Genomic DNA, 13047 nt, shown 5'->3' with positions numbered 1-13047 from the left:
ACGAGAAAGGACCACCTCACACGTCTAAGGCAGGCTGGGGGTTGTCAGATTCCTTTGTAGCTGTGTAAGTGGAGGGTTTTCTTCTACGCTCCTGGAAAATAGCAATGAACTGCTCTGCAACTAGAAAAGGGAGCGGTTAGCTGGGATGGAAGCAAAATTCATGTTCACGGCATGTTCACAACAACTGTCTGGTGTGTTTAATTCCCAAATTGCAGAGGAGGACTGAAGCTCAGGGAGGTGAAGTAACTTGCCTTTCTTCTAAGTAATGAATCTGGGATTAGAACCCAGGTCTAGTTTCAACACTTGAGTCCTTTCTATGGTGATTCTCACTGCTTTCCACAGATTTCTGATATCCAAAGAGAGCACAAGGGCTTTCTGCAGCACCATGGGGAGAGGAAGAAAGTAGAAAGATGGGGCTCTGTATCCCCAAACTCGATTCAACCACATCAGCTTCATGTCGGTTACTTCTTCTTTTTACATAGCAATAATTGCTAATATTGACTGTGTACCTGTAAGTGCCAGGCACTGTGCTTAGCAATTTGTATACACTAGGTTCTTTAATTCTATGACAGCCCTAAGAAATATATTGATTGTATCACAATGCCCCCTTTATCCATGAGGAGACTGAGGCACAGAGAGAATAAGAAATTTGCCAAACAGCTAGTTTGGCCGGGAATTAACACTGTGTAGTCTAGTTCAAGCGCCTGGTACACCTGATTCCCCCAGATTTGATTTTAAGAAACAGTTAAGTTTGGCACCAGCCCTGTGGTGTAGTGGTTGGGTTTGGTGCACTCTGCTTTGGCAGACAGGGTTCATGAGTTTGGATCCCTGGTGCAGACCTATACCACTTGTCAGCCATGCTGTGTGGCAGTGACCCACATCTAAAATGGAGGAAGATTGGCACAGATGATAACTCAGGGCTAATCTTCCTCAAGCCAAAAAAGAGGAAGATTGGCAACAGATGTTAGCTCAGAGTGAATCTTCCTCAGCAAAGAAAAAAAAAAAGATAAAAAGAAACAGTTAAGTTTGCACTATTCCACACTGCCTCACTCAGCTGTCCTTCCCTTCCCTCTTCACCTCCTCCTTTTTTCTTCCTCCTTTCTTTCCTTCCTTCCATCCATTCATTTTGTAACAAGTAGGCTCCGGAGATAAGAAATTAAAACGGAGTAAGACAAAGTTCTTACCTAAAGGGAATCTTAGGGTCTGGAAGAAAGAATCATATCTGTAAAGCCAAATGTGAAAGAAAAACCTTGTTATCCAGGCCCAGGAGAGAAGGAGAAAATACTTTACAATCTAGTAAACAAGCCCAGAGGTGTTAAGACTTCCTGAGATCACCCCTGAGGGCAGATCTGAGAGTCGCCCACTGAACTTCTAATTTACAGTAAATTCTCCTTCCCCAGCCTCAGCTGTCTCCCCAGGGGTGCGTTTGAGTGGCAGCTCCCTGAGTTCTCAGGGTGATCGTGACAGAAGGAAATTTCTGCTGCTGTGGGCCACTTTTATTCACCTTCTCATTCTCTACTTTGGATATTCGCTTGGTTCTGCAGAAATGGCTGCCTTTCACCTCTATCTTTTTAATGACACAGTCGTCAGAATGCCAGGTCAGTACTTCTGTCTCCCATTCGTCTGCATAAATGTCACTGCCTGTCACCAGGTGTTATTCTGTTTAGGGCAGTTTTGCAGCTAATGGAGGCTTCTGTCCCTGTTTAAATGACGTGTTTCATTTTGTTTTAATCAGAGCTCTGAGATATTTCTTCTCTGTCTCTTTCTCATCTTCTTGTCTTTAAGGCCCATGTTTGAACCCAGATATCTTTCCTAACAAGAGAAAAATTATTATAGATAAGGAAGGTTTCAAGCAGCCTTGGGCTTTCTCAATCTGTAACTTGCTTGGGAAGGAAGCCCATAGCGTTACATTGTGACCACTCTTGTAGCTTATTTAGCACCAGAAGGGGCTGCCACCCAGATCCCTGGGGGAGGATGGAGTCTTCTGGGAGAAGAAAGTTCCCGGGGATCCTCTCGCCTTGATGGCACTCCTGGAGTGGGATTGGTAGGCAGCCCCTCTGCACCACGACCCAGGGTTCTGCTTTGCAACCTTGACTCTTGCTTTGCTGTATCAGCCTCATGCCATCCCGTAGCCCCTGCCCTCCCAGTTCTGTCATCTGAAGCTCTCAGGGTTTCCTGCCCATTCTGGCTTAACTTGGCAGTGTAGTAAGAGCCCCTCTCTACATAGTAAGAGGGAGTCTGGAAGACTTCTGCTGACCTGAGGCTGATGTCAGGGAGGAACTTGCTAGATCAGAGTCATCCCTCACACCCTAGGGCATCTGCCCTGGCTTTCCTATTTCCAGTCCCTGCTACGACTGGCCCCTCCCTGAGCTCTCTGCTTCCAACGTCTTGCCCCTGGCCCCGCCCCTGCCAACCCCTCATCCGCCGCAGCCCTTCCAGACATCCCTCTCAACCCTGCACACCAGAGGGATAGCCATTCTTCTCTCCAGGCCACCTCCTTTCTTAGAGAATAGAAAATTTAATTTTGTCTTCCCAAATCTAACTCTTCCTAAGGGAGGCATGGCTAAATCGGAATGAACTCCTGCATTTCCTCTCATTTTGTTAATAGGAAACTGGACCTATTAGGGAGATGGGTTTTATCACAATCGTCCTTAAACCACTCGCCTGTCCTGTTAACTCTCAGCTGTGGCTCTCAGCTCTTGAGTGGAGGCAGAGCTTCCAGGGAAATGTGAAATAAATATAAAGAAGACAGAGACAGAGCATCTTTTAGAGTGTGTTATTACTGTTGTTGGTTCCATGTGGACGCCTACTGAGGCCTGTCTTACTGAAAATAGCTTTGTGCTGTTTACTTTCCAGCAGTCTCCTTTTTTTCAGCCAAACAACAGGCATTCCAACAGAGCCGGTTACCAAAGGCAGTCTCTGCCTGGTTACTCACTTTCCAGAGGAGAGAACAAGGGGAAAGGAAGCTCATGTTCCAGCATCAAAGACTGAGGCTTTGTTTACCGGGATAATCAGCTGCTGTCAGGCAGGGCTGAGTCATTTATTTACCTGAATCTCTCCTCTCCATCTAGAATAGTGTCGGCACTTAGTAGATGCTTTGTAGATATCTTCTGAGTGGACTAATGCATAAACAGCTGTACTTCTAATACTGTAAGTCCTAATAAACACTGCTGAGTCAAGTCGTGTAAAGATTAACGAAAAGAACCCAATAGTGTTATTAGGTAGCTATTTTTGTTTCCATGTTACTTATGAGGCATCTGCAAGACGTTAAGTAACTTGCTCAGGAACATGAAGCTTGGTCAATGGCAGAGTCAGGATTTGAATGCAGGTCTGTCCATTTACGCACTAGGGTGAGTTTGGCACACATCACTGACAGCTGCTACGGCACTGACATCATGCACATAGCTATGGAAACGCAAAGGGAATCTGCTTACTCTGTCTGGTAGAATTAGAACAGGCTTCACAGAGGAAATCCTATGTGATTTGTGACCTGAATGTGGAGATGGGATCTGCATGGTGGAGAAGGACGAGGGAGCATTCAAGTCAGACAATGCGCACATGCAAAGGCAAAGCATGGCGGGGAAGAAGTGAGACTGTGGCTAGGACGTGGGAAAGATGTTCCAAGTCGGGCAGGTAAGAGCGTGGGGGAAGATGCACTCAGAGAGGTTGGCTGGAGCCAGAGTGTAGGTGAGGCAGAATTCTCTCTAACTCGGACAGCTTCCAGAGAATTCCATAACAAGCTAGCTACATGACTGGAACACATTTGTCTTCCCGGAATTTGGCAGTGGAGAAAATCTCCCTGGGAATAGTTTTACTGGAAGGGAGATCTCTCCCCTTTGCCACTAGTGCAACAGATGTGTGACTTCCAGCAGCATATATTCTAGAAAAAAGTATTAGTTAAATTCCCTTAAAGAACTTATGTAACCAAATGGACCCTTAAGGTCTTAGGGTTTCCTGCTTACAAAAGTTCTGCCTTTGAAGCCCTCGTTCGTTAGCAGCAGTTGGGTGGTTTGTGCAATTTAATGGCCTTTCTTTCATCTCTGCAGGTTGAGGGAACACCACAAAGGAACCCTTTGGGATGTGAAGTCGTAAACTTGACGTTTCTAGCAACAGATTTGTATTTATGGCATGCTGGCCGATAGCGAGGCAATGGCAATGCTACGGACACTGTCTCTGGTGCCTGCTCCCTTGGCCTCTGAGTGGATCTGTGTCCCTGTTTGGGATTGTCAGGCTCTGCTGCACTTCTTCAAACCAGCTAGCTAGAGTGAGAGGTGGAGTCCTTGCTGTGAAACAGAGCTTTCCTTTGCTGCTAATGTATGAGTCCGTAATATATTGGAGGTAACTTAGAGATCCTGTAAGCCTAACCTTCATTTAGAGAGGAAAAAACTAAGGCTCACAGAGGTGACGTGACATGCCTAGGGTCACAGTAGCCCTGCCCTGTCGAAGCCAGTAGCTGCTCACCACATGTGCCTATGAAGCCCTTGAAATGGGGCCAGTCTGGAGCGTGCTGTCAGTGTAAAATACACAGGGGATTTCACTGACTTACTATGAATATAAAATACCTCATTGATATTTTTATGTTGATTGAATGTTGAAATGATAATATTTTGGATACATTGGATTAAATTAAATGTATTATCAAAAATAATATCAGCTGTTTCTTTTTTGCTTTTCTCATACGGCTATTGGAGGGTGTAAAATGACTTCCGAGACTCGTGTGATTTTTGTATTGGACAGAGCTCTTCTAAAGTTTGGAGTGGAACCTAGGTCTCTTGACTTTGATGCTAACCTGGAGGAGGGTGAGGAGCATTGGCTGGATCTGGGAGAAGCCAGGGGCAAGGAGACTGATGAGAAGGCATCTGCAGCAGGCATGCAGGGCACAGGGTTCGGCTTCTCACTATTAGTCATCAGAACGAGCTCCTTTCACTCTGCTGGTTGTCCCTCCCAACCCTCCTCCACCTCCTTCCCCGCCCCCACGACCTTTTCAACGTGAAGCAGCTCAGTCTCCTTCATTGATCTGTTTCCACTGCTTCCGGTCTGGTTCGATTTTTGGCTGATCCCTCTCGCTCTCTCTGCTGTTCCTTAGCTTCCTTAAACAACCTTTCTTTCCCTCCTCTTCCCCACAGTGTTTTTACGCAGAAATAATTTAAGAACGGCACTTCACTTTGAAAAAAATGTAGAAGGACCACTTACTAAAGGAATGAGAACCTGTTTTTCACTCCCTTCCTTGCAATATCTTCACCCCAGCTGCCCAAATCTGGGTCCCAAAAAATGCAGACGAGTTTGTGGAATGAAAGATCAGGATAGTTATGGAAAACAGGTTTGAGTATTAAGTGTTGAGTATTAAGTAATCTGTTCAACTGCTGGCTCTTGTGCCTTTCTGTGGCTCTTCTAGACTCAGCTTCTACAAATGTAAAATGGAAATTCTTCATTCACTCATTCACTCAACAAGGGTTTAGTAAACACCTACAGTTTCCCAGGCGCTGTGCTGGGCTCAGGAGATACAGTGGTGCTCATGGCACACACGGTCTTGTAGCAAACAGAGGAAAAAGATGCAAACTGATGAGTCAGAAGTGGCTGATGGCTGTTAGGTCCCATAGACCTTTGTGGCCTCAGCATGGGTTGGCATCTCACCTCCCTGATCAGGAGGAAGTTACCGGCAGAAACAGAACCCAGCAGAAACCTCAGTCCTGTGCCACATTGGACACTGAGTATTTCTGAGTCCCATTCAGAAAGTCTATTGCTTAGACTCAACTCTCTCTGTCCCACCCTTTCTAATACCCCAGACAAAACCCCATTCAGCCACTAGCCTCCTGGACTAAGGGCATCATCTCTGGATTCATCACCGCAAAAGCACACACTTCTCCATATGCCCTTATTTTGAGGAATGTCCACCTGCTCTTCAATGGGATACTCTTCACTCTGTCACTCTATAGCACTCTGCAAGAGGGCAGCTCGCCTCCTTCACCTCTGCACAGTGTCTCAGGATTCCACTGAGACTAATCCTGCGGGGGGCGCAGCCTTCCTCCTTCCATTAAGCTGCTCATAAATCATTGAGCTTTTTTTCCCTTTAAACTTCTTTTTAAAATTGAGAGATGTGATATATATTAAGAAAGGTGCAGAAAGTATATGTACAGTTTAAATTATTATTATACAGTGAACACCTAGGAAAATACCACTTAAGTCAAGAATTAAATTTCACCAGAACCCCAGAAGACCTTCTGCACCCCTCGCCCCACAGAGAGAACCCAGTATTCTGACATTTGGTATCATCCCATCCTTGCTTTTCTTTATCATTTTATCCATTTTAAATGCATCCCAAAAGAATAGATTCCTTTTGCCTTTTTTTGAGTGCTAGAAAAATGAAATCTGAATGTATCTTTTTGTGTCTGGCTCTATACACCGCTTGCAAGTGTCATTCATATTGTTACCTGTTTCTGTAATTTATCCATTTTTATTACTATATAGAATGACCATGACTTTTCTACCCTCCTGAAAATCTGCCCTCCTGCTTTGAGCCCAATAACCTTGGCTGCTTCTGTCTCATAATCCTCATACTCACCAAAGGCACTGCCTTCATCCTGGATGGTACTTTGCAAACTCTTTTATTATGAAAAATTTCATACATACAAATTTGGGAGAGTAGCTTAATAAACCCCTTACATCCAACACCCAACTCTGCCAATTATCAATTTATGGTCAAATTGGTTGTACTTATATTCCCATGCAAACTTCTCCCCAATTATTTTGAGACAAATTCCAATCATCATATTATTTCATTCATAAATATTTCAATATTTTCCTCAAAAAGTGAAGAATTCTTTTTAGAAACACAATCCCATGTCATTCTCATACAAAGAACAGAATCAGCATTAGTTTCTTAGTGTAGAAAATTCAAGCTGAGATTCAAATTTTATTATTATCTTTAATTTTTTAAATAGTCAAGTTGTTCAAATCAGGATCAAAATAAATTCATAAATTGCACTGCAATGGTTTGTATTTCTTTTAATAGCTTTAATCTATAGATTCCCTATTCTGCTTGCTTGCTTGCTCCCTCCATCTCTCATGACCTTGATCTCTCTTTATCCTTACAATTTATTTAGTTTTTAAAGAAATCAGATCTTTAGTCTCTAGTTCCTCACAGTTTGGATTTTTTTTTTTTTTTTTTTTTAAGATTGGCCCTGAGCTAATATCTGTTGCCAATCTTCCTCTTTTTTTTTTATCCCCAAAGCACCAGAACATAGTTGCACATCCTAGTTGTAAGTCCTTCTGGTTCTTCTATGTGGGATGCTGCCACAGCATGGCTTGATGAGCACCCAGGATCTGAACCAGCGAACCCTGAGCCACTCAAGTGGAGTGCAGGAGATTAACCACTACGCCACCAGGCCAGCCACTGGATTTTTCTGGTGCTCAATACGTTCTTCTGACCCCTGTGTTTCTTTAAATTGGTGGTTGGTTCTAGAAGTTTGTTCCAGATTTAGTTTGATTTTTGGCAAGAATTCCCCATAGGCGGTGTTTTGTTCTTCCATCAGCAAGCTGTCTGAGATGTCAGCAGCCAGTGATAATCACTGTCTAGAATGATGCACCATCCACTCTTGCAGTCTGTCATCATGGCTTGCGAAATGACAACATTCTAATTCTACCATTCCTTCACTTATCAGCTAAAATGCACCTATGAAGAAACTTTCCTTTGTCTGCTATTTTATTTTCCCTGAGGTAAGTTTTTCCAGGAAAGGAAGCATAAATATTTGATCCTCTCCTTTATTATTTTCCAGCTTTCAAAATAAATTAGATGGTTGTGTAACATACTCCAAAGAGAATGAGATTTTTTTTTCTTTTAGTAACCTTATGAATTCATGGATAAAACCGTGTTTGAAATGTTTCAATCCATCGTGGTTTTTCTTTTCATCCCCAAATTATTCCATCTTTGACTACGAGGAGTCTCTTAAATTGACTCCTGAGGTCTTAAGACCTTTCAATACAACCTTATTAGACATTACAGCTAATGGCATGGCACCACATCATCATATCACTTCACCCATAAGTATTTTAGAGATCCCTGGGTTCTTTTAAAAGTGGAAGACCACAATCTGGGTACTAAGAGTACTCATTGCTGCTGGGCTGGCTATTATTTCTAAGCCCTTTCAGTGGACAGAGCCAGGAGATAAAGACAAATTGTCATGAGTTTATGTAGATACCTATAAATCAGATTAGGACTACACAGTTTTCACTTAATATCTTTGATTGTACATCTCTGTTTCTTTTCTCTTATGCCAAGCATTGTATTTCTCAATGGCACCAATATAATCACTCATTTTTTCTCACATAGTTCACACACAACAGACTCAGAATAGCAATATAAACCCTATCACCAGCAATATGATTATTAAAATCAATTTAAGATTTTTTGTAGTTCTTTTTATCCTTAGGGTATATCTCACTAAAGATGTTCAGTAAATTACTGTGTTATAAAGTCTTTGAAATATTTCCTCTCACGTGGTTATGCCACTGTCAGTATACTATTAAAGTTAATTGTTTTTATTTTACTTATAATTTGTAGAGATTACTCATTATTTATTTTTGTAATTATACAAAAATATTAATGTGTTCCAAAGTCATACCTTAAATAGAGCATATCCAGAGGAATTTGATTTCTCTCCTTATTCCCCTCTTCTGTTTCCTTCTTCCTCGCGGGGAACCACTTCTTTTAAGCTTTTGCTTTATTCTTCGTTGTTTTAAAAAAGGAAAAAATATATATATGTGTGTGCATTTCCTCCTCCTTTCTTAGGTAATGGTAATATACTACACATAATTTTCTCCGTCTTTCTTTTTTCCACTTAATAATATACTATTTCAAGGATATTCTATAAATGGAACCATACAGCACGCAACCTTATGAGACTGGCTTTTCTCATAGAAGTCCAAGTTCTCCACTCAGCCTCCTTTGATACCCAAGGGCAAATGTGATGGTTAATTTTATGTGTTAGTATAAATGGGGGGGGGGTGCCCAGATTAAATGTTATTTCTGGGTGTGTCTGTAGGATGTTTCCAAATGAGATGAGCATTTCAATTGGTGGACTCAGTAGTGTAGACTGCTCTCCCCATGTGGTTGGCCGTCATCCAATCTGTTGAGGGCATTCTTCCATTTCTTCTTTCCTTACTGCTACATATAGAATACAACCATATTTGAGAGGCTTTTTTCATAGGAATGGTTAGATCCTCTGGCTAGTCCACACAATCCTTTTTTATTCAGTATAGATCTTAAAATAATACTGTTTATGGGTGTAGTCACAATTATTCCTAATCATTACTGGTATGTTGTTTCTATTGAAAAATATACCCAAAATTGCAAACAACTGACTCAGAAAGAAACTAGCCAAGCAACCTCAGGGTTGTGTTCCAAAGACTTAGGAAAAAACCCAAGGAGACTAACAGCTGGCATCCTCTCCCTCCTCCACTTTGAGCTCTAAACTCATTGTCTTACGTTTAAGGCTGAATAAAGCTCTCTTCTTGTGAACCAAGTGACACCCTGGTGGGAGTTAACATTTCCTATCTGTGGGTCTTCCCAGGACAGGGGCCAGGGTTGAACACATTATTTTAATTGCCAGAATAAGGATGAAATATTGTTGTTGTTGTTATTTTAACATCAGAAATCCCTCTCCTTCTTCCCTTACCAAAAAATTGTTTTGTTGTGTAACTTCTTTAATTAGAAATTTAGGGGGAGTCGGTGAGACCCTGGAAAGCACACTCTGACAATAGAAGGTTACTAAACCTCATCCCAAGGAGGGTAGGGTTCGTTAATCTCGGGAGATAGGTACAGGGCCACTGGGGACTCTAGACTGGAGAAAAATATGTTGAAATCCAACCCAGCTGCTTTCCAGCTGGAGAAGGAGCCATGTCCTCCAAAGGTAGGGTCTTTCTGTAATTTGCACAAAGGTATCTTTGGAGCAGTAGTTGCCCTAATTAGAGAAGCTTAGAGTCAGGGCAGAAGTGCTGGGAATAGTGGCAGCAGTCTTGGACCCTGTGATGGAAGAAGAGAAGGAAAGAAAGGTTCTGAGGCACCTCATTGCCAGAGAGGGCCGTTGTGGGGGATTTGCTCCTTGAACCCATCAAACTAGTTCTCAATTTTTGGTTTTAATTACTACTAATTTTTTCACATGGCATATGATGTAAATATTACCTGTTAATAGTTCTGGAGTTGGATAGGGGTGGAGGGTTACATGGATGAAATGAATTATTGAGTCTTCTAAAAATTGTACTCGAGCCAGGATGAGAGAGGCTGCCCCCTTGGATGAAGTGGGTGACAATAACATCTAGAGACACAATTATCAGATATTGGATTTTTCTCAGACCTGTTTCATTCAACCAAATGAATGTTTATTCAAAAACTCAACTAAAGGCAGCCTTTGCATCTTGATCTAATTTCCTCCAGAAACATATTTTAAATCTCTTGATGGTAAGGGATGTTGAGAGCTAATAAAGGTTTATCAACCTCTTCATACACATGCAAAACACTTACTTGTGCAATACAAGTGAATTATTTTTATGCACTGACACAATAGGTCTTCTGGAGGGCACATTTTATATTAACACGGAATTTTAACAAAGTCGTTTGTGTCTTTGGTTAAATTCCTGCTGTTTCTTGTTCCATGAAGTTCCACATTAGCTTATATTTGGCAAAATATAAAATTACAGTTGGCTTTGAAAGAAAAGTTTGTTTTTCTCTATTTGTTTCTGAAAGTATGTTAGACATAAGTCACCTGCGATATACAGATTGGTATCAAGCAAAAATGAAGATTTGTGTCACTATAAAAATCTCTTCTCTTTAAATTCTATCTTTATTTAAAATAAGGCCAACCTGATCTTCCAAATGGAAATATCCCCACAAACTTACTGATCATACCAGGGACATACTTCTGTCCACAGACGCCATGTCCTGTCTTAAGGCTCCTATCAGGCTGGGAGAGGGAAAGGAACAAAATCTTGAGCAAAATTAACGTTCAGACTCTGTGCAGAAATGAATATTATTGGAGCTTTCTTCTTCCTATTCTTTTAATTGATGACATTGCCGTAATCAACTCCAGAGTTGGAATATAAGATTAAAACAATTTTTATAAAGATATCAACTTAATTTATAATGTTCATAATTATACATTATTTTTTTCCTGTAGCTTTTTGTACAAACAAAGGAATTGAATAGAAAATTGAATTACTAAATAGCAAACTTAAGGAGTAATTAAGATGATGCTATTTATTTTTTAAAAATATTTTGTAGCTGGCGTGTATGGAAAAACTATTGCTGTGCAATAAGAAAGATGGATTCAAGTTACACCTCTGCCTCTTGCTGGCCAATACAGAGGCTGCACTTTGAAGTTTATATATATTTCAGCTTTGTTATAATATTTGTTTGAAAACAAGGCTAAAAAAATTTTTTTGTAAACCTCTACAGCTACCTCATGCTGCCCCCATGTGTCTAAGAAAAGAGTGGTTGTGCTCGCCTCAGTTTGCATGTTAAAATAATCTGGAGAGAAGAAAAAGTAATAGGCTCTGTTAATTTCTCTCCCCCCTCCCCCCTTTATTTTTAACTTTCTGAATGATTCTAATTATGCAACCAGGTTAGAGAAGCACAAGAATAGATCCTAAACTCCATAAGGGCAGGGGTTTTAATTGTGCAATTTGTGATTGCATTGTTTGTGTCTACAAAAGCATCTGGCTAATAGTAGTACTCAATTAAAATTTATCGAGTGGATAAATTAATAAGTGAAAGTGTACTTGACTTTATTTAAAAAGCAATACGATCAACTCTCACGTCAGAGTCTACGGAAATAATTGTGGTTATCTTCAATTGAGCCTTGACAATGTCCCTGGCACAGATCTTAAAACCTTAGCTTAAAACCTTCTAACGGAGTTCCATTGAGTTTAGAATAAAATCTGAAATTTTTACCATAGCATCTAAGGCATTGCATGATCTGGCCCCTTCCTGCCTTTCCAACCTCATCTCCTGTCACCTTCCCTCTCCTATTTACTCCTTGAACTCATCAGGCTAGTTCTCACCTCAGGACCTTTGCTCTTACTGCTCCTTCTATCTGGATTATTCTTCTCCTGATCTTCATGAACCAATTCTTTCTTATCATTGGAGTATCATCCAAACAGTCTCAGAAATTCCTTCCATGCCTACTTTATCTAGCGTGCTTCCAGCCTGCAGTGCTCTATCTTGTTACTTTGTTTCAATTTCCTCACCATAGTTTCTACTGTCAGGAATCACTTTTTTATTTGTTAATTTGATATTTTATGCTTCTCCAAACCCCACTAGAATTTAAGTACCATTAGAACAGAAACCTAATCATTATTTTATTATTTTTTTTAAAGATTTTATTTTTTTCCTTTTTCTCCCCAAAGCCCCCCGGTACATAGTTGTATATTCTTCGTTGTGGGTCCTTCTAGTTGTGGCATGTGGGACGCTGCCTCAGCGTGGTTTGATGAGCAGTGCCATGTCAGCGCCCAGGATTCGAACCAACGAAACACTGGGCCGCCTGCAGCGGAGCGCGTGAACTTAACCACTCAGCCATGGGGCCAGCCCCCCTAATCATTTTTTTCAGGCAGTATATTCAGCACCCAGAACAGTGCCCTAAACTGATAGAAACTTATTGAATACTTGACGAATGCATAAAGTAATAAAAGAAAGCCTTATCCCCTATTTATTATTTGCTTACCTTCAGGAAAGTCACATACCTCCTGTAATAACAGGTATAACCTGCCTTGCACAATATCTCGCCCACAGTGAGTGCTCAGATAATGCTAGCATCACTTGACTGTACTGTTTTTGTCCTACCTTAAGGGAAAGCTCTTCAAAGCATCATATGTAAAATCATCCCCCTCCAAAAAAAACCCTGTAGAACATAGGTTTTAATTTCTCTTGTGTAAATACCTAGAGATGGAATTTCTAGGTAGCTATATATGTTTAGATTTCCAGAAATTGCCAATTTTCTAGAGTGACTATATAATTTCACACTTCCGTCACCAATGTATAGGGTTCCAGTGCTCCAC

This window comes from Equus caballus, chromosome 9, assembly GCF_041296265.1.
Source record: "Equus caballus isolate H_3958 breed thoroughbred chromosome 9, TB-T2T, whole genome shotgun sequence".
Taxonomy (NCBI): Eukaryota; Metazoa; Chordata; class Mammalia; order Perissodactyla; family Equidae; genus Equus; species Equus caballus.
This window is presented reverse-complemented; position numbering follows the sequence as displayed.